The sequence below is a fragment of the Pteropus alecto genome, unplaced genomic scaffold, assembly GCF_000325575.1.
Source record: "Pteropus alecto unplaced genomic scaffold, ASM32557v1 scaffold86, whole genome shotgun sequence".
Lineage (NCBI taxonomy): Eukaryota > Metazoa > Chordata > Mammalia > Chiroptera > Pteropodidae > Pteropus > Pteropus alecto.
This window is the reverse complement of record NW_006442109.1, coordinates 9084623-9107436: the sequence shown is the minus strand read 5'-3', so window position 1 is coordinate 9107436 and position 22814 is coordinate 9084623. Positions and strand designations below refer to the sequence as shown.

General features: G+C 44.0%; 1 pseudogene; it reads right to left on the bottom strand.

Moving 5' to 3' along the window:
- Nucleotides 1–18235: 18235 nt before the first annotated feature.
- LOC112469780 lies at nt 18236–18354 on the bottom strand (annotated as a pseudogene).
- Between the last annotated feature and the right edge of the window lie 4460 nt (nt 18355–22814).

Sequence of the window (22814 nt, the reverse complement as noted above, 5' to 3'; positions counted from 1 at the left end):
GCTGGCGGGCTGGTCCCTCCGGGCTCCCCCAGGGCAAAGCTGAGGTGGGGGCTGTCCCGCAGAGCAGAGGGGAGGCCGAGCCTGCCTCTCTCTAGTCCCTTGGGCCTGGGGAGGGTGTGGGAGAGGTGGGGGTGCCGGCTGGTGGAGGGGCCTGCGAAGGCCCACCGAAGGGGCAGGGAGGCCCTAACCACCCTCTTGGCAGCCGATGTGGGAGGAACTGGCCAACTTGGAGCCCGGAGGGCCTTTGTGGGAGATTGCCCCATTCCCATTTTATAGAAGAGATACTCGGGGCCCAGAGAAGGACATAACTAACCAAAGCCATCCCGCCCCCAACCTCCCATCAAGATTTTCCCCATTCTGGGTTTAGGTGCCAGTGACAAAGAGGCAAGGCCAGCTGAGTCCCAGAATATGCCAACCTCCAATGAGGCCTGTGGGGGCCTAGGCCTGACCCAGCAAAAATAGCTGGATTCCTTCGCAATGGGGATGAAGACAGCTGAGTCCCCTTTTCTAGCTGTCTCTGTGTCAGCCACAGGGACCATGCTCAGGTTGCTCTCTTAGAATGATTACCTTCTCCACCTCAGCTTATAGGAATCTTCCTCTCTGAAGTGCCACCCAAAGACCACCTTCAGCCCCTAGGTGCTGAAGAGAACAGAACCTGTACATGAAAAATAGGACAAGTCATCTCTCCACTCCCTCCCAGCTTCAGGTGGTCTGAAGGAACCCTGGAAGTTGCAGGTGAACACACCTGGGATGGGAGGAGGTAGTATAACCTCTTTGGGGCTCTAAGGCAGGTCAGTCTTGCAGGTGAGTCTCAGTCCAGAGTTCATGCAGCTACACAACAACAGCCCCCCTGCCCTCTGCCAGTGCCATGTGTCAGCTAGGGGGCTGCTGAGCTGAGAGGCAGTGTGGTGAAGAGCTTTGACAGGGATGGAGCAGGCACTGAGAAGTCATAAGGGAAAAGAGAAGCCAGGGAACCACCCAGAAAGGGTTGCTCGAACTGGTCTGGGTGGTTAAAAGGAAGAAGGCAGAGAGCTCAGCACAGTCAAAGGCCTGGGGGCCCATGCAGGAATCTGAGGTATAGCAGGACATAGTGGGGCTGGGGGAGGGGGATTAGAAAGGTAAGTGGGGGCCAGATTTGAGAAACTCTTATACCCCAAGCCAAGGACGAAAGAACAGTTTTCATATTACATGTTACTTTACCACATTAATAATATGATAAAAAAATAATAGGTGTTATATCCATCTGACAGTCAAGCAAACTGAAGCTCATGGAAATGACTTGGACTTGGTCAAGACAGTAACTAAGAGAAATGAAATTTGAGCCCAGATCATCCTGTTGCAGAAGGCCCATGCTGCTGCCTTCCTGCCACAGCCACTGGGGGTTGGACTTGTGGCGAGGCCTTTGGTGCCATTTGCCCCACCCTCCTCCAGCCCTATTTTTATGGATGAAGACACCCTGGTCCCAAGAGGGGCCAGGTTTGGCCTCATTTTCCTTCATCCTAATTTGATACCCCTGTTGTCCTCCCCATATTCCCAGGCCAGGAGCTGGTTAATAACAGATTTTATCCCCCATCCAGCCTCCTGCCCTCCCACTTAGTGGGTCCCAGGCAGGGCCTGGGAATCTGTAGTTTTGGCAAGCATTTTGGTGGTTCTGAGTCTGCTGTTTGCCCTCAGTCATTTGAGGCCCATAAACTTTCCCCTCAACCCTCTCTCTCACTGAGCCCCTTCCCGGCTGGCTTCCTCCTTTCCCCCTCAGCTTGCCCCCCAAGGGCACACATTCCCCCTCTACTCTCCTCCACTTGTATGCACCCCAGGCCCTTCCTCTTCAGGGCCCCCCTCTCTCAGAAAAGTGAAAACACATGGTTTCCTAGGCAACCCCATCCCTCCTCCCAGCTTGCCCTGAGACCTCCCAGCGTCTCTCAACCGCTCAGAAGAATATTTCAAATACCAGCCTCACCAGGCAGGGGCTGACAAAGGCTGAGTTCCCCTCAAAGCTTTCTCTCTGAGGGGCGATAGCCCTGCTCCCCTCTAACCTAAAGGCCCAGAGTCTCAGGGGCGAGTTCCAGGCCATCACCTTGGTTACCACCTGGGTCGACTCTGCTCACCAGTCCTCAGCCGAGAAACTCATTGCTATTTGGCATTAGAGATCTCTTTAGATGGGGAGGCCAAGCCTAGAGATGAAAGAGACTCAACCAAGTCACACAGCAAAACTGTGGCCTGAGTAAGGAACAGAGGGAAAAGAAAGTAGGATTGGTTGAGTACCTGCTACCTACTGGCCACAGTGCTGGATGCTCTGGAGACATTAACTTGTTCTCTCTCCCCACAATCCTGTGAGGTCAGTTTTACTCCCATTTTATAGTTGAGAAAACTGAGGCTCAGAGAGATGAAGTACCTTGCCCTAGGTCTCCCAGCAGGTAAATGGCAGAGCCAAGTTTCAGGAAGCCTGATCCCCAGTAAGGTCATGGTCTCTGCACTTAGACTGTGCTGCTCTCAAGGCTGGGCAGAGACTGGGGGAATTATTGGGCTCTGTGGGGTCCTTCCTGATTATTATTTTTTACATTTCCTCATTAGAAGATTTGGCTGAAGTTCTTTGGGGGTTGATCTCCAGCTGAGTCCCTCTCTCCCACCTTCTATCAGCCCCGGATACCCTGGTCAATATTTCTCGTCCCAAGATATCTTTACCTGGGTGGGTTAGGATAGAGAGTTGCCATTTGTGCAATTTACGTCATCTCTCTGGGCCTCAGTTTCCCACTGTTAATATGAAGGGAGTTTGGAATTGAAGACTTTGAAGATCCATCCTAGCTTAGATATTCTTGGATTCCCACATCAAATATATGTGTGTGATTGTATGTACAACTGTAGGCAATTAGGTATGTGTTTGTGATTATGTGAATGACTGTATGATTAGGTGTGTGATTCTGTTTGGGGGATGGTATGTGGTGTAATTGCATGGGTGAGAGTATATGTGTGTAGATTATGTGTGGGTGATTGTATATGTGAGTATATATGATTGGAGCGTGTGTGCGATTATATATGTGTATGGAGAAGGGTGATGGTACATATGTGTGTTGGGGGTGAGTATGTGTGTAATTGTGTGTCTACATGTATGGGTTGTGATATGTGGTCTGTGGGCAATTTGGGCTGTCTGTGAGTATGTTATTGTGAGTTTATATGTGTGTTTGTGGATGCGTGTGTGATTATGCGGGGGGAAGTGATTTGTGACTGTGTATATGTGTATCATTGTGTGTGTTGGAGGGCCATGAAGCTTCTTCTTAGCCTGGTTGATTGGGACCTGCAGTGGGCACAACCCCACCTCCTTGACCCCCCATGGGTGTGGCTGGGCCAGGCAGAGAAGGGGACCCTGTAGCTGCCCATGATGCCAGCAGGGCAATGGAGCATATCCCTCTGGTAATCAGCTCCAGACGCAGCTATGACGCCTCACTCGGATGGGAGGATGCTGGAAACGCCTTCTGGCCCCAGCCGTGTCTCTTTGGGGGAAAAAATTAAAGGGGGAGGAAAAAAATCCCCGAAAGGCAGATCTTTATTGAAGCATTTCGTGACACGCACACCAACTAATTGATTTCCTTATTAGTAGCAGATTTTCTCCCAGCCTTTTCTCCTGCCTGAACTTATAAAAACGAAGGGTGGAGAGCCAGCTCGGTACATTCCCTGGGCCAAGTTTCTCCCTGGATCCTCCCTTGGTTAGGGAGTCAGCAAGGGATCAGGGTTTGTTTGCTTTTCCAGGTCTAACTAGTAGGTAGAAGGGGCATGATCACCTGTGGGATCAGATTTCAAAAGCCTAGGGAAAGCCCCTTTGCCCTCCCTCGATTTCCTCTTACACCCCATTGACTGCTGCCTGAAATCCCACCATTAGCAAGCATGCTGTGAGACGCTTGGAACCTCAGTTTTCTCATCTCTACAAAAGGGCAGCTCCTGTTATTGATGCTATAGAGTGCTTATAACAGGTAGGTTAATTAAGATCAGGTGTATGACTCCCAAAGTTATTTTGTAAACGTAAGTTGTTCCCATTATGTTGACAGTGACCGTTTCACAAGATGTACGTCGATGCACGATTCAAGGCCTGAGACTTCACAAGGGGGGATGGGTGTTGCATTTAGTGACTCCCAAAGTTATTTTGTAAACGTAAGTTGTTCCTATTATGTTGACAGTGACCGTTTCACAAGTATTATGTACGTCGATGCACCCATTCAAGGCCTGGGACTTCACAAGAGGGGATGGGTGTTGCATTTAGCAGAGTTGGGAGGGTGTGGGCAGCAGCCAAGTTCAGATGAGGTCTCTCAGGAGATCTGTCTCCCTCCAACCAGAAAGCCAAAGCTACCCCTCTGTCTGGGCCTGTGGCAGGTAGTGGCTCAAGCTTCATCTAAGGGTTGGTGAAAAGAGAGAGAAGACACTGCCCAAATGGTCCCAACTAAAGCCTTAGGCAGCTAATGTTAATTCATTTGAAAGAGGAAGAAACTGAGGCATGAGGGGTTTACAAACATACCAAAAATCACATAATTATGAGAGGAGAAGCGGAGATTTGAATCCAGGCCTGACAGGTTCTGAACCTATATAATGCCGTTTACTTATTTGACAAAAAAGTGCAGCCCCTTTCACGGAGGTGGAGATGGAAAAGACAGCCTGAGCCCCTCTCCCCAGAATATCTCAAGAGATGGACAGATAAGGGGATAGGTATTGGGGATCATGGAGTGACAAGTGCTAAGCACAACCACTGGAAAATGTCCCTTATACTTTGGGATCAGGCAGAGCTTCCTGGAAGGGAGGCACCTGAGTAGATAGAGGAGGTTAAACCTGCATGGCTGACCCTCAGCTGGCATGCATGGGCATGGCCATACCAGTGGTTAAAATATTTATGCAGTTATATATGTGTTATAAGTAACTAATACCAATGCTCCCCTCCCCTCTCCAGTGCTCAGGTTGTCCCGCTTCTACCCCAGGGCTTCTGGACCTCCCCATATCCAGAAACTTTAATGGCATATTCAGGACCCTGACAGAGTGGTGGGTGAACGTTGTGACTATAAAAGGCACAGGAGGGGCCCAAGTTTGCCTGATGTTCCTTGTTCTGATCTTGTTACTGCCCTCCGTCATAGCTGGCCAGGGGTGGAAGGAATGGGCGGTGAGTGGCTGCAAGCTGGAGTCCAGGCTGGGCAGACAGGCCTGCCGCTTGACACGTTCCCTTCCATTCCACATGGACTTCCTGGAAATGGCTAGGGGCCTCTGTGCAGTTCCTGTTCCCAGCGGCTCACAGTCGCCAGACCCAGGGAGACAAAACGTTCCTGAATGTGGTGGGGCAGGGAACAATATGGGGGCGGGTGGAGGAGGGCCACAGGAAGTATGGCGGGGACAGCCAGGGAGCTGGCACCAGGGCTGGGGGTGACTCAGGGACTTGTGACTTGATAAGGTAAGATGACTCCAAAGGAAAACAGCCCGAGTCCAGGGGGTGCACCGAAATGGCCGATAGGACGGGATTTCCGACATCTGTTCGGACGTTAGTTCTTGAGTCTTCACATATCTCTGCACAGCAAAGTTCCTTAAATACCATCCAACCAAACATGCTATAGTCACTGACCCTGTCGAGTAGGTATTAAGATCCCAACTTTACAGAAGAAGAAACGAGGCTCAGAGAGGTAAAGTAACTGTTCCAAGGTCATACAGGAATGGCAGGGCAGCCAGGATATGCACCCGACAACTTTGACTTAAGCTTGCATGCAAAGCCAAGCTACCCAGCAGCACTGCTCCTCACTGCCTATATTTGAGCCTAGGGCCCCTTATTGGGCCTTCACATCCTTGTCTACAAAGCCAGGGCCCCCATCACACCTCCTAAAAAGACCCTCAACAAATAAGGCTACTTTGCCATTAGAACTTAGAGCTTAATCGAATGTTTGAAACCGGGAAAAAATACATGTCTTGGCTCTCACATGCAACAAGGACACTGCAATAAAATGAATAATCACAGTAAAAATCATATTCACTATAGAAGCTGTGTTTTTAATATGCCTTATACAGAGTGGGGTGGGATCTCCAAAATAAGAGTACCCAGGGTTGAGAAAAGGCTTAAAACTTCCCTGCCAACCACTAGTCCTCTAGCCTCCTGAACATCCCCAGGGGCGTGCTGTGGCTAGGAGGCTAACTCAGCCATTGTCCTTGGATCAGTCATGTCACCTTTCGCAGCCTCCATTTTTCTTGTCCCCTCCAACCCCATCTTCAGTTTCTTTATTAGTGAAATGAGACCACGATAATAGCTCACTTATAAGGTGATGGGAGAGTTAAATACAATAATGTGTGCAGGGAGCCTGGCCCCAGAGTTGGGGCTTTACTATTGTTCTTGCCTCCTTAGTCTGCCCTGACCAATTTCAGGAAGTCTCTTTTTGGCTTGAAACTTCTTAGGATGAAAGAATGTTGGAGAGAGAAGGCTATTCGAGATAAGGCAGAGCCAGCCTCTCATGTGGGAGGGTGACTTCAGGAACTTCAGTGCTATTCTCACCCACACTGTGTGCCCAAACTCCGCCCTTCAGCTTCACCCTTCCAGCCTCAGGCTTTGATTAGGTTACAATGCACAGCCCTCCGCCTCCTCCCCATGAGGGTGCTGGAAGCAGAATCCAGGTCAGATTTATCTCTGTGTTTCTTTCTTTCATGTTTTAAAAACAGCTCTGTTAAGATGTGGTTGACATACAATAAATTGCATGTATTTACAGTGTACAACGTGATAAGTTTTGACATATGTTTACGCTCATGAAAACATCACCATAATCAAGAAAATGAACATGTCCATCGCTGCCAAGTTTCCTGTGCCATTCTGTAATCCTTCTCTCTTTTCCTCTTTCTCCAGCCCACACCGCAGTCCCCAGGCAACCACTGATCTGCTTTGGGTTACTATACATTAGTTTGCATTTTCAAGAATTTTATATAAATAGTCAGACAGTATGTATTCTTGTGTGTAAGGCTTTTGTCACCCAGCAGAATTATATCACTCATATGTGAATTGTTTATTCCTTTTTATTGCTGAGTAGTATTCCATTGAATGGCTGTTCCACAAGTTGTTTATCCATCCACCTATTGATGGGCATTTAGGATGCTTCTAGTTTTTTACTATTACAAATAAATCTGCTATGAACATTCACATACAAGTCTTTGTATGAACATAAGCTTTCACTATTCTTGGGGAAATACCTAGTAATGGGAGGCTGAGTCACACAGTAGATGCACGTTTAACTCTTAAAAGAAACTGCTAAACTGTCTTCCACTGTGGCTCTACCATTTTCATTCCAATCCACAGTGTAAAAGAATTTCGGTTGTTTCCTATCCTTGCAAACACTTGGTACAAACAGTCTTTTTGGTGTTAGATGTTCTAATAGGTGTGCAGTGATATCTTATTGTGGTTTTTAATTTACATTTCTCTGATGATTAATGATATTGAGCATCTTTTCATTTGCTTATTTGCTATCTGTATACCTTCTTTGGAGAAGTGTTTATTCAAATCATTTGCCCATTTTTTTTAAATTGGGTTGTTTATTTTCTCATTATTGAGTTCTGTGAGAGTTCTATATATGTTCTGGGTACAAATCCTTTATCAAATATTTGATTTGCAAGTATTTCCATCAGTCTGTGGCTACTCTTTTTATTCTCTTACTAGAGCAGAAGTTCTAATGTTGATGAAATCTAATTTATCATTTTTTTCTTATATTAATTGTATTTTTGGTGTGTAGGTAAGAAATTTTTGCCTGATCCAAGGTCACAAAGGTTTTCTCCTAAAGTTTTATAGTATTATATTTTACATTTAGGTTTATGATCTATTTTGAGTTTTTTAAAATATATATGGTGCAAGGTATGGATTTTTTCTATTTTTTTTTTTTCTTTTTGCATATAGATATCCAATTGTCCCGGCACCATTCATTAAAAAGACTCTTGTTCCCCCATTGAATTATCTTGGAATATTTGTCAAAAATCAATCCACTGTTTACTTGTGGATCTATTTCTGGACTCTATTCTGTTTTATTGATCTATTTGCCTATTTTGAGGGCAACACCACACTGTCTTGATTATTGTAGCTTTATAATAAGTCTTGAGGGTAGGTGGTAGTGTAAGTTCTCCAATTTTGATTTTTGTTTTCAAAATTGTTTTGGCTGTTTTAGGTCCTTTGCATTTCCATATGGATTTTAGAACCAGCTTGTCAATTTCAACAAAAACTGCCTGCCAGGACTTTGATTGGGATTGCACTGAATTTATATGTCAATTTGGATGGAATTGATATCTTAGCAATGATGAGTCTTCTAATACATGAAGATGGCATATTTCTCTATTTAAGTATGCTTTAATTTCCTCTTAGCAATGTTTTGTAGCTTTTATTGTGCAGGTTTTGTGCATCTTTTGTCCAATATATCTGTATTTAATATTTTAAATGCTATTTTAAATAGTACTGTTTTTGTTTTAAATTTCAAATTCCAATCATTGATCCTTTCTGATAGTAGGACCTAGATTTACCCTGCTACCTGAAAACAACTTAAAAACAAGACAAAATGTAAGAAATGACACTCAAGACTTTGGATATCAGGCAACAAAGGATAGTGATAGAAAACAAATGAGATGAGCTATGAATCACCCGGATTGCTGCCTGAAGGGTGTTTCCAGGCCATAGCAAAGGGACAGTGACCCAGGAAGAGCCCAGCAATCACCCTGAGCTGAGAAGATGAAGCTAGGAGTTCAAGGAAGCCAAGGTAGCTAGAATTCACAGGAAAGAATATTGGGTAGGAGAGAGCTACATTGGGCAAGGCAGAGTTCCCTCTAGTATTCAGCTGAGTACCGATCAGCACATGTGTGTGAGAAAACTACCCAAGGCCAGGGAAAAAACTCAAAAGATTAGAATAAATAATACCTGGAGCTCTACAAAACTCAGAATAGTGCCTGTTCCCAATAACCAGAGTGTAAAACATCATACCTTATTGGCCATCAGTTAGAATATTATGAAAGAGCTCATCTCACTGGTGGGATACTTAACCCTAGACTAAATGCTACTCATATCCTGCCTAATGAAGCTTAATATCAGAACCTAAAAGGATCACACTCTTCCAAGTAGCTTAACCATGTCCCAGAACTAATCTCAAGAATAATTTTAGGAATACAAAAGGAGTTTACCCCAAAAGGTCACAATGCTTAGCATCTAATCACAATTACCAGGCATGCAAAGAAAAAGGAAAATGCAACACTCAATAAAGAGAGGGTCATTAGTGTGTAATAAATAAAGAGTATAAAAGAGACTATTTTAACTGTATACCATAAGTTCAAGAAGCTAAAGATTTAACATCTTTAGTGGAGACATATAGACATAAAAAGATCTAAATCAAACTTCTAAAGATGAAAGCCACAATGTCTAAAATGAAAAATATATTGAATAGACTTAATGACAGATTGAATGTTACAGAAAAAAAAATAGTGAATTTGAAGACATAGTTAAAGAAACTGCCCAAAATGAAACACAGCAAGAAAAATGGGTTAAGAAAAATGAACAGAGTCCTACAGTCAACTGTAGGACAACTTCAAGAGGCCAAATACATGTGAGACTGAAATCCCTGAAGGAAGAGAGAGCAGTATAGATAAAAGATTTAAAGAAATAATGGCTGAAAAAATTTCCAAATTTGGTGAAAACTATAAACACACAGATCCGAGAAATGCAACAAAATCCAGCAAAAGAAACATAAAGAACTAAACCAAAGCACATCATAATCAAATTGCTTAAAACTAGTGATTAAAAGAAAAATTTATAAGTAGCCAGAGGGAAAAAAGACACATTGCATGCTGAAAAACAAAGCTAAGGATGGCAGCAGATTTCTCATTGTAAAAAATGCCACATAGAAGATTGAAACATTCCCAATGTATCAAAAGAAAAAAAAAAAGAAAAATTTCTAACCAACAAAAACATCTTTCAAAAATAAAAGTGAAGGAAAGACTTTTTTTGACATATGAAAGTGGAAAGAATTCATTACCAGCATATCTGCTCTATAAAAATTTAAAATTCTTGCAGGATTCAAGTAGAAGAAAATTCAAGCTGAAGGAAATTTTAAATTCAAGAAGAAGGAAAATGATTCCTGATAGAAACCTAGATCTACACAAAGGATAAAGAGCTCTGGGAATGGTAACTACATACATAATGTTAAGATGATTTTTCTAATTAGTTAATATATTTAAAATAGAATTGGCTGGTAAAAAGAAAAATAATAACAGTGTATTGTTGAATTTATAACAAATGTAAATGTAAAATGTCTGATAATAATACACAAAAGCTGTGAGGAGACAAATTTAAGAATGTGATTATATTCTATACTCTGTGAAATGGTATGGTATCATTTGAAAGTAGATTGTGATAAATTAAAGAAATATACTAAAGAACCACTAAAACGACACATATACAAAAAGAGTTACAGCTAATAAACTAACAAAGGAGATAAAATAGAATCATACAAAACTACTCAGTTAATTTTTTAAAGGCAGAAAAAGATGAAAAAAGGAACAAATGACAAATGGGACAAATAGAAAACCAATAGCAAAATGATAGATTTAAACCCAGCCCTATCAATAGTCATATTAAATGTGATTAAATGCGAACACCCAAAGAAAAAGCCAGAGATTGTCAGATTGGATAAAAGTATGAACCCCCTAAATTATGTTTCTCATCCAAACTACTTTCATTATTCGATTTAAACAAAGTTTCACTGTTGAAAGTTTAAAAAAAAATAAAAAAGAGCAAAACCCAACAAGAAACCCACTTTAAATACAAAGAAAAAAAAGGTTAGGAGTAAAATGATAGAAAAAGATATACTATACTAATACTAATCAAGAGAAAAGTGAAGTGGCTCTGCTAATATCAGATAAAGTAGATATCAGAGCAAAACCAATACCAGGGATAAAGGAGTTTATTTTATGATGATAGAGAGGTCAATTCATCAAAGTGACACAACAATCTTAAATGTTTGTATACCTAATAACTACACTTCAAAAAGTAATAGAACTGCAAGAAGAAATAGACAAATATACAATTAAAGACATATTTCAATGCTCTTCTCTCAATAATTCATAAAACAAATAACCAGAAAAATCAGTGATATAGAATGATCTAGAAGATTTCAAAAGCACTACCAACGAACTTGACCTAATTGACATTTCTAGAACACTATATCCAGCAACTGAAGAATGTACATTCTTTTCAAGTGCATACAGAACATTTATCAAGACAAATTACACTCTGGGCCATTAAACAAGTTTCAATGAATTTAAAATGATTCAAGTCATACCAAGTATGTTCTATGATCACAGTGGAAATAATTAACAACAGAAAGATCTCTGGAAAATCCCCAAGTATTTGGAAATTAAGCAACATACTTCTAAATAAATTATATTGCAAAGAAGAAATTAAAGGTAAATTAAACAGTATTTTTAACTGAATGTAAATTAAAATACAACATATCCAAATTCGTGGGATGCATCTAAAACAGTATGTAGAGGAATAATTACAACACTCAACTGTCTATATTAAAAAATATCCTCAATCTGTTACCTCAGTGTTTACCTTAAAGAATTAGAAGAGCAATGAAACCCAAAGTAAGTAGAAGAAGAAAAATAATAAAGATCAGAACAAAAACTAAAGGAATAAAAACAAAAAATATGTTAAAAATTATCAATGCTGAGAATGAGCATCACTGCAGAGTCTATGGCTATTAGAATAATAAGGGAATGTTATATACAAGATGTGCAAATACACTTGATGATTTAGATAAAGCAGACAATTCCTTGAAAGACTCAAACTTCCAAACTCACGCAAGAAGAAATAGATAACCTGAATAGCCCAATGTCTATTAAAGACATTAAATCTGTAGTGAAAAATCTCCCCACAAAGAAAACTCTAAGCCCTGATGGATTCACTGAAGAATTCTACTAGATATTTAAGGAAGAAAGCATACCATTATGCCCAAAATCTTCTGGAAAATTAAAAATGAGATCATACTTCCTAACCCATTCTATTAGGCTGGCATTACTCTCATACCAAAACCATTCAAAGACATTACAAGAAAAGAAAATTACAGACCAATATCTCTCATGTACATAGATGCTAAAATTAATAGCAAAATTTTAGTGAATTGAACTTAGCAATATATGAAAAGGATAATACATCACATCAAGTGTGGTTTATCCCAGGAATGCAAAGTTGGTGTACTATTAAAATCAGTGTAATTCACCACATGAACAGACTAAAAGTGAAAAACCATGTGATCATTTCAATAAGGGCAGAAAAAGCATTTGACAAATTCTGACATTCATCCCTGATAAAAACTCTAGGTAAATTAGGAATAGAAGGAAACTTGTGAGCTTGATTAAGGGCATCTATGAAAAATCCACAGCTAACATCTTAACATTTTAACAATGGTAAAAGACTGAATGTTTTCTCCCTAATTTCAGGTCTACTCTCATTATTTCTATTCGATGTTGAACTAGAGGTTCTAGCTTGTGCAGTCAGGTAAGGGGGAAAAAAGCATGCATATTGGAAAGGAAGAATTGAGTCAGCTGCAGCTGGACCACGGGTTTTTCTGGGCCTCTGGGGAGAATAGCAATATGTGTGTGTGTGTGTGTGTATGCACATGCTGCAATGCTCTTTTGGTGCTGTGGCATCTTAGTTTTTGGAATGTCCCTCAAGATCAGGGGATGGAAAAATGTACCTCCAAGATTAACATATATGATACATGTAACCCTCCCCCCATCACATTCTCTTAGGTCTCAGGCTTTTTTTTTTTTTTTAATTCAAACGGCTTTTGCACTTTATTTTATAGTATTTGTGCTATTTTAATAATGAAGGAATATTTTAGGTAACTTTTGCTCAACAAAACATTACCATGGGCAAGAAGGGTCATGGGTCATTTTTATTTGAATTCCAGGATCCTGGCTACCTGTACAATGCAAATCCCTCACTGTGAGAAACAAGGTTGTAGGAAAATGAGCCCATGATTCAGAGCATGTGCATTTAAGCTTCATCAAGATGTTGGGCAAGTGACCTCATTTCTTCAAGCCTCACTTTCCTGTCCTTTAAAATGGTGATGAGAATCTATCTCTTCATGGCCTCCTGCTCAGGATTAGTAAGATATTGATAACAGGTGAAAATGCTCTGAGGGGGCCAATCTTTTCTTTCCAAGTGGTCAGTTGCAAGTCCTTGGCTGGCCTCCATGTATATTCTTCCTTGTAGGTTGTGAGAGGCTTCTCTGAGGGAGGCCGGTGCCCAGTACCTGCCCCAACAAAGGAGACCTTGAGGGACCTGGGGTCCGGGCTGTCCCCATTGGGCAGGTGTTTGGGGCTGCTCCAGTGATTTCACAGATATTTTGGGCTGGAGAGGGTTGAGGAACAATCTGAGAAACACCTGTGTGGTAGGCAGAATCATGTCCCTCTTCCCAAGATGTCTACTTCCTAATCCCCAGAACCTGTGAATTTGTTAGCTTACATAGAAATGGGGAATTAAGTTTGCAGATGGATTTAAGGTTACTATCAGCTGACCTTAAGGTGGGAAGATTATTCTCAAAGGTTTGGATGGGGCCAATGTAATCACAAGAGTTTGTAAAAGTGGAAGAGGGAGGCAGAAGAAGGGGACTAGAGAAGGGGAAATGAGGAAGGAAGCAGAGTTAGAGTGATGGCAACGTGAGGGACTGGATCCGCAACTGCTGTTTTTGAAAACTGAGGAAGAGGCCAAGAGCCCAGGAATGCAGGAGGCCTCTAGAAGCTGGAACGGGCAAGAGAACGAATTCACTCCTCATGTACCCCGTTGACACCTTGATTTTAGAGACCTCTGTCTGACTTCTGACCTACAGAACTGTAAGATAATGAATTTGTGTTATTTTAAGCCACCACGTCTGTGGCAGCAACAAGAAACTAGTATAGCCCAGAAGCTGCTGCCCTACCATCTCTCTCCCCTACACTGGAAACCCCAGTAGATTCACAGGCACAGCCTATGTATGTCAGGCTTCAGGTCCACTGATGTTCGGTGTCTGACCCCGAGGCCCTGCAGACCCATGTTCGTAGTCAGGAAGAGATGCTGGCCAGCGCATGAGGAGGCCAGAGCTCAATCCAGGCCTCAGCCCCACCCAGGGCTCCAGTGGAGAAAAAAAGCACTGTCTTTGGAGTCTGGAGGGCCTGAATCCAAATCCTGGTTTTGCCCTTTGCTAGGCTTATGACTGTGGGCAAGATACTTAACTTAATTGTGCCTCAGTCTCCTAATCTGTAAAATGGAGATAGTGGTATACACCTCACAATATTGTTAGAAAGAGTAAATGGGTTCATGTAAAATGCCTAGAACAGTGCCTGACACATAACAAATGCTCAAAATTGTGTTATAATTAGTATATTTTGTATTAAGATGATCGTGACATAGTTGCTGTCGTTAGGTGGTGAACAATCTAGTGGGTAGACACATTTGGGTGGGCTAATAAGTACAGGGATGGGATAGGGAGCACAAAGCAGGAGGGGGGATCTTTTCTCTTGGGCTTAGGGGTTCAGGAAAGGATAGAGGTCCAGTGAGGCTTGGACTGAGTTTTCTCATCTCACATCCACATTCTTGTTCCTTCAGTCAATCATTCAACAAACTTTATTGAGTTCCTACTGTGTGCTAGGCTGGAAACTAGGGATACAGGTGTAAACAAGACACAATCTTGCCTTCACAGAGTTCACAACCTGATGGACAACTCAGATAACAAAAACCAAAAATGAAAAAGCAAAATGTCAGGGGGATACCAAGCTCTAATGAAAACCACAGATGGTAAGGGGTAGTGGGAGGTGTGTATGGTGAGGGGTTTTATGTTAGACAGTGAAGGAGGGGCAAACCATTCACATAGGGTAAGAGTTGAATCCCAGTTCTGCCACTATTATGAGGTTTTCATGACTGTCACTTCTCTATGCCTCAGCTTGCTCATCTGCACAATAGGGGTAATAATAGTATCTACCTATAGGGTTGTGGAGAGGATTTAATGAGTAAACATATGTGAAGTGCTTACACAGTGCCTGGCACAGGAGTAAGGGCTAGCAAGGTTTGCTTCTCCCACTTTTCTAGCGAAGGGAACAGCAAGGGTAAAACAGTCAGGCAGGATAGGGCTCGGAATGTTCCAGGGAGGTTAGGAGTAAACACGGGGAGTGTGGCGAGGGATGAAGCTAGGAAGGCAAGGGTGTGGGTAGGCCGAAGCATCTTCCTGTACCCCTGTGTATAGTCAGTCATCGTCCACATTCTTGTGCCCCTTCCATAGCTCGGGAGCCTGCTATGGCTCCCCACTGCCTAGCTCCGTAACTCCTACTTCCTGGTGTGATTTTCCAGGATCTCCATAGCCCAGCTTCTTTTTTTCCTCCAACCTGATTTGCCTGCCTCCCACCCCACATATTGCTATGGTCATTTGGAGCCTCTCGCCTTTACCTAGACCTGCTTGGCATCTGCTCATCCAGGCTCTTCCTTTCACAGAAAAGTCCAGAGCCCAGAGAGAGACATGATTAAGCCAGGGCCACATAGCAGGTTAGGGGCCAAGTCTGGAGCCATGGTTTTCATGACTCTGTATTCCAGGGCTTGTTGTTTCCTAGGTGGGTCATTTTAACTGAGGTTACTTGTATCACAGTGTGACTTGAGTTGAGAAAAAGGGGATGAGGAAGGTGGGAATGAGGGAGGTGGAATCCACTAACTGGAAATGACTTATTCTTCCCTTTTAATGCTAATCCCACTGTTCCTCAGAGAGAAACCATTTGCAAGGCTGAGACATGAGGGAGTAGACAGTGTCCAACTGCCTTTGCTTGAGTCTATCCACTCCTATTCTAGGAGAGCTGGGCATCCCCATCTGATAAATGACTGTTGTTCAGGCCCCAGGGTCATGCTAGGGAGCAATGGCAGAGACTGCCACAGTGGCCTGAGGAAGAGTGACATTTAGAAAGGGGAAGGAGAGACCTCAGGAAAAATACAATTAACCCTGGAAATCTATATTGTCTACTAGGGCTGTCATAACAAAATACCACAGACTGGCTTGAACAACAGAAATTTATTTTCTCACAGTTCTAGAGGCTGGAAGTCCCAAGATCAAGGTGCCAGGGGGGTGGTTTCCTCTTTGGCATCTCTCTTTGGTTTACAGACAGCCTCCTTCTTGCTGCCTTTTTACATTTTCTTTGTGGGTACACATCCCTTGTGTCTCTGTGTGTCCAGATTTCCTCCTTTATAAGGATACTAATCAGAATGGATTAGAGCTTACACTAACAGCCTCATTTTAACTTAATGACCTCTTTAAAGGCCTTATTTCTGAATAGAGTCACATTCTTTGATACTAGGGGTTGGGGCTTCATCAATGATTTTTTGGGGGGACACAATTTAGCCCATAACAAAACCAAGCCCCAAACAACGCTTAGACCTGCAAATACTGAGGACTCCCAGGATGGAAGCATCAAGAATTGGGCATTTGGGGAAGGTATCCTGAAAGAGAGAAACGTGATGTTCGATCAAAAGAAAGGGCATTCCAGGCACAGGGAACAGCATTAACAAGGGCTGGAAATACGTGCAGAATGTGGTTTGCGGAAGACAAGTTACTTAGCTGTCTAGACTCCAGAAGAGTCATAGAGGCTGGCTGGGGGTGGAGTGGAGTGTAAAGGGAAGTTAAGTTGTGAAAGGCCTTGGATGGCAGGAGAAGGGCTTGGGCTTGGTTCTATGACAGTAGGGAGCCACTGAGGATATCTTGAGCACAAGAAAGATGGCAGCCGTGCTTTAGGCCAGAAATTAGAGGCGAGAACAACGGTTTTCAAGTTTGATCCCACATCATAATCACCTGGAGGTCTGGTTAAAACCAATTGCTGGATGCTGCCCCTCGAGTTCCTAATTCAGTGAGTCTGAGATGGGCCCAAGAATTTGCACTTCTGACAAGTTCTCAGGGGATCCTGCAAACGCTAGTCTTTGTATCACAGTTGGAAAACCAGTGGAAGCTTTGCTAGAGGACAAGAGTGGGGGTGGGGGTCGGGCACCTCTTGAAGCCCTCCAGGCACCAGTAGTGGAAAGATACCGCAACTGCCATATTTTACAAACGAGAAAACTGAAGCCGGGAAAGCGATGACCACAGTAGACGTTTCCAGGCCTTGAGCTTAGAATCCTGGATCTGAGTCACCATGGCATCTGGTGCCCCCAACGAGGAAAGCTCCTTGGACCTACTCCCAAGTCCACCTGGTCTAGGCCCTTGCGAGGGCACTGCCATTTTGGTTGGAAAACAGGCCCCCAATAGCTAGATCTCTCAAAGCCTGCAACAGACAAGGAGATCAAGCAAACACGAAGACAGCTGCTTCTGCGTGTGTCGGCAGCCCCTCCTAGCCCCACCCCATCACAGGCCCCGCCCAATCTAACCCCATCCCATGTGCCAATCCCGCCTCCTCGCAGCATATTGTCTTCAGCCGGTGCGGCCCGCGTGTGGGCCGGCAGCCTGGCTCCGGTCTGGCTGAGTCAGGTTCCCGTTGCTGGCATAGTGACTGGGAACAGCCGGGAATGGGGACAGTGAGAGGAACAGGAGAGGAAGAAAGGGTGCGGCCAGGTTGAGGAAGGAGCATTGAAACAGGAACTGGCCAATGTGGCTCCCTAATCTTGAAGGGCTGTGTAACCTAAGGGAACTTGCTAAACTTCTCTGGGCTTCATTTATTGAAAACTTACTGTAGGTTTCACGTGTGCCAGGTGCTGGGGATGCAATAGTGAAAAGAGCCCACGTTGCAGTACAAGTCTTGGTTAAGAGCACAACCCCAAGTCCCAGCTTTCCAGCCTACTGACTGGGTGACAATGGGCAAGATAACTCAACTTCTGTCTGCTTCATTGACCTTATCTGTAATTTGGGAGTAAAATTCCTACCTCATAGTATTGTGAGGATTAAATAATGTATACTTGTAAAGACTAGGAATAGTGGCTATTAAGTACTATTTTTAAGTGCATAATAAGCCTCAGTATTAGCTATTATTATTATCTTCACCTTGGAGCTTACGTTCACCGACATTTCTTTTCAAATTTCTTTCTCATTATGAACTATCTGATACATAAAAATGAACAAAAACACTGTCCTCATCACCCTATTTAAGAAATAAGTGCTATGAATAAATACATTCTCTCCAACTTTGTTAAATCATATTTATTTTATTTATTTATTGTGAGGCAACCCTTGGTTGACCTTATTTTTTATTTATTTTTTATTTTTAATGCCTATAGCACCTGGACTTCCTAGGTGGTCTCTCATCCAAGTACTAACCAGGTCCAACCCTGCTTAGCTTCTGAGATCAGATAGAATTGGGCTTGTTCAGGGTAGCATGGCTATAGACACATTCTCTCTAACTTTAGTCAGGCCTTGATATCCTGTGCCCTGGAAGCCTCTAGAATTTCCTGCCTCCAACCAATTTTCTCTTGTGCTTGCAGTCTGTGAAAGATTAAACACAAATTGGATCCTGTAATAACCCTGCACGAAAACCTCCACCTGTAAGTTAAAGTCAAACATACCCCCTTAAACATTCAGGCCCTTCACTTTGACCCCCATTGACTCTTCCTGTTTGGTCTCTGCCTCCCAAGACCAAAGTTCTCCTTAACATTTCTTAAGCTATCTTGCTCTTTGCATATGTCAGCCCCTCTGCCTATGGTCCTGAGTATTCTTTTCTCTCCTTCATTCACTCCAAAGGAGCACTATCCTTTGGTTCCCCAAGGCTCCCTGAGCATCATCCCAGTAGAAAGTGTGTGTGTGTGTGTGTGTGTGTGTGTGTGTGTGTGTGTGTGTCCATGTGTCCATGTACTTCCCTGACTGTAAGCTCCTGACAGCAGGCCCATGGCTGACTCATTTTCATCTGCTCCTATTAAAGGAAAGGTAGTCATCACACAGTTGTAGTTGAGTGTTTTGGGGGCACCGTGCTGAGTGTGATGCCGTAGTTACCCAGAGACTTCTGCACCATTCTTTTCATGGGGAACTCACAATTCATCAGCTGTGATACTGCTGGGTAAGAATACAAAGGTCATTAAACGGGGTCTTCATTTGAAAGACACCCCAGCACAGAGTGATTTCCTCCAGTGCCCAGCTTCCCGCTCCCAAGCCCCTTTGAACTTTCCCCCTTCTCTCTTTGTCTCTATCTCTTCTGAGGACAATGGGTTCCTCATGATGACTGGCTCTTCCCCAGGGACTGTGATGTAGGACAGGGAGTGGCCATGTCATAGATACAAGAGGCTTGTGGTTTTGGGGAAACCAAGTGGATGCCAAGCCTGGCCCCAGACAGGCTAGGTTCTAGGAACAAAGAGGAAGTGCATCCAGAGCTGGGGCTCCCAGCCTGTTTTCATCCTGTCAGATGTATTTGCAAAGCAGATTCTCTTCACAGGGTGAGGGGAGTCTAAGTCTCCATCTAAGTAAATTGGAAATAAACTGTGCCAGACTCCAGGGAGAGAGAGACGGGTGCCTGTGGAAGGGGTGGAGGTGGGGGAAAAGGGACATTTACCTCTATAGACATTTTGAATTTTGTACTATGTTCGTATCTGACCTTTTTTTTTTTTTAAACGAAAATATATATTGGATGGTAATCAGAAGAGTTGGGTTCCAGTGTTGTAAATACCAATTACAAGCCCTCTTACCTTGGTCTCTCTGAACCTCACTTTAATAACCACCCAGTTCTCAAGCTCAAAGAGTAGGCACAAGGGAGAGCTTTGTAAACTAGATGGGGCTGGGTACACTTAATTATTATTTACTCTTCATTCAGCTCATTTCAGTAGACAATAACTGAGTTATCTCTATTGTCCATAGCATGTGGGTCTCTGTACAAGTGTGGGTGTGTATGTGTAGGTCTGGGTGTGTATGTGTTTGGACATGTCAGGGTGGGGAGACTACAAAGTTGATCATTACAGGGTCCTTTCTCCTAGGAGCTCCTGCTACAGCAGGACAGGTGGCCAAGTGAGCAACTTCCTCTAACACTCTAGAATTCTGCTAAGAGCCAGATAAAGGAATGAAAAATGTGGGTGCACAGAGAAGGGAACATGGATTGAAATAAGAGCCTTTGCACTGGCTGTTCCCCCTGCTTGGAATGCTGTTCCTCCAGATCCTCAAGGCCCACCCCCTTGCTTCCTTTAATTTTTTGAACAAATGCCACCTTCTCAAAGAGGCCTACTTAACCACTCCATAATAATAAATAGCAGCTCTACTCCATAATCCTCAAACACATCCCTGCTTTAATTTTAGCCAAAGCCCATTCTTTAAATGATAGTAGTTAACCTATAGTAAAATTAACTTAAAATGCTATATATTTGCTCATCTGTTTCCCTCATTTTTTTTTTCATTAGAATGAAAGCTCCATGAGGGTAGGGACCATGTCTGTTGTGTTCACTACTGTGTCCCTAGTGCCTAGAATAGTACCTGGCACAGAGTAGACACTGAGTAAATATTTGCACATATGGTGGTGATAAGGCTCAGAGGCAAATGGAAGGCCATGGCCATGCCTGGGGAGATGGCCAGAGGTCTGTGGCTGCAGCAGTGGGCTGGAGGGGCACCCCATGATGTAGGATCTGAATGAGATATGGAGGGAAGAACAGTCCAGTAAGCAGGGAGGAAGATGTGGCCTAGAGAAAACCTGAGACGTTTTAGGGAACATTCTCTCTGAAATTCCACCTCAGTGCTTATCCTTTCCCTCTGATACTTTGAAAATCAGAGCCTGTTGATATGGGGGAGGGAGATTCAGTGGCCCTGTTACTCTTTTGGGGTAAGTGATTGTGGACCCATTCATGAGAACCAAAGACTACCTTAAGGTCCCTAGGCTAGGAAAAAGTACCTGCAGTGTGGGTGTGCGCGTGCGCGTGGTGGTGGTGGTGGGGGCGGGGCAGGAGAGAGAAGCCGGCAGAAGTCCCTGTGATGGTGGTGGCTGAACAGAGATGTTTCTGTGAGTGTTACAGAACAGATAGCAAGGTTCAGAGGATACTCTTGTGACCAGGGGTCAGAGAAGAGGCTGAGCACACACCAAAGTCTGGCTGGAAAGGGCCTCAAAGGTTGGGCCAAGCAGGGTAGAATCTTCAGGGCCCCAGGGAGCGCACAAGGATCTGGAGCTGAGAGTAGGAGGTGGCAAAGCATGGAAGCTATATTCAGAAAGAATGGCCACTCAGGGGTCTTTACCAGTGCGAGCTGTCCAAAGGGGAAGAAGAGCTATGTTTTCTAAGTCTTGTAGACAGACAAGGGGGATAGAGTGGCTATTTCACTTTGGTAGTTCATTCGTTTACTCATTCACTTTATTAAGCATTTAATGTGTGCTAGACTCTATGCTGGGATCTGGGGATGCAATGAGGAATCGGTCTTGAACTTTGACCCCATGCAAGGAGAATGTACCTCAGAACAGATGTGTCAGCTTCAGGGAGGCTGCAGTTGTGCCAGCTGGGAGACCAGAGAGGGCTTCCTGGAAGAGGAGGCTTATGAGCTGGGCACTGAATGATGGTCAGAGGTTTGAAAGTTAGCCAATCAGGAGGAGAGGAAGGTTTACTCAGGAGCTCCAAACCAGGGGGTTTCAACATGTACTCTTTCATTTAATTCACCCAGCAACTCTCAGAGAAGGTAGCCAAGTCGGAAGAAGTGACATTTTACAGATAAGAAAATAAAGATCTTGGGACCAAGCCCAGAGAGAGTAAATGCCCAGCCCTAGATAACCAGCTTAAAAACAGCAGAGTTGGGACAGGAGTCCAGGGCTGTCTGACTCCCGGCCAAGTGCTCCTCCTGTGGGCTCGCCACTGGTTATTTTGGAGTTCCATTCACTGCTGTTTTCTAGGGTTCTGTGAAGGTGCTGTTAGCTAATTCCCAACCCTCGAGATCTTGATCCGCCCCTGCCTGACCCCTGAGAAGATCCAGGACATGGACCAGTGACCCAGCCCAGGTTCCTTAGTGATTGGCTGAGGGCAGGCAGTGGCCAGGGTGGAAGAAAAGGATGCATCAGACTTTGAGTCTGCAGGCTAGGGGCTTGTCCCAGCCATGCTATGTCTTGGTTGTGCAGCCTTGGGCAGAATACTTCATCTCTCTGTGGTCTTTAGTTTCCTCCTCTGTCGAATGAAGACACTGCACTCCAGTATTCCCTTCCTCCAGTCAGTTGAGAAACTGAGGACATAATGGGCCCAACCCTCCCACATAAAAGTTAGCTGTTATCATTTTAAGGAACTGGGGCTTGCCTGAACCACTAGAATGATGACAAAGATATTACTACACTGTGCCTACTGCAAGCTAACTTTCACTGATCAGGCCTAAGTGCTAAGTGCTTTATGTGCATTAATTCATTGAATGGAGTACAAATTGGAAACCATTGAAAGGAAAATGATCATCAATATATATGGTCTGTAAAGATGATGATGATAAAGATATCTTGCAAAGCAATGTAATAAAGGATTCACAAGTCTTTGAGAGTGGCTCCAGGCTTTGCAGACCGTGCACTTTGGCCCCTTGGCACAACTCTGGGCCTTTGCTTATTTCAGCGGAATGGCCAACATACTCAGAGCACAAACAGCCAGCCTTCACCCTCAGCCCCCCAGCCCTTGGATGAGGTGTTTAGGCTTCAAGCCAGGCCTGCCCCGAGATTTCTATTCCGGAGTAGCTCGGATGCAACCCCAGGAGGGCAGCCAACAAGGGGCCCAGCAGCTTATCTCTACACAGAGACTCTCCAGCGGGCAGACTGTCTCCGCTGCTGCTGAGCCAAGCTGATAAAGAGGACAGACCCTTGTGTTTACTGTGGCTGGAAGAGTGGGGCCTCCTGGGGGCGGTCCAGTCTCCTCTGGGAACAAACTGTCT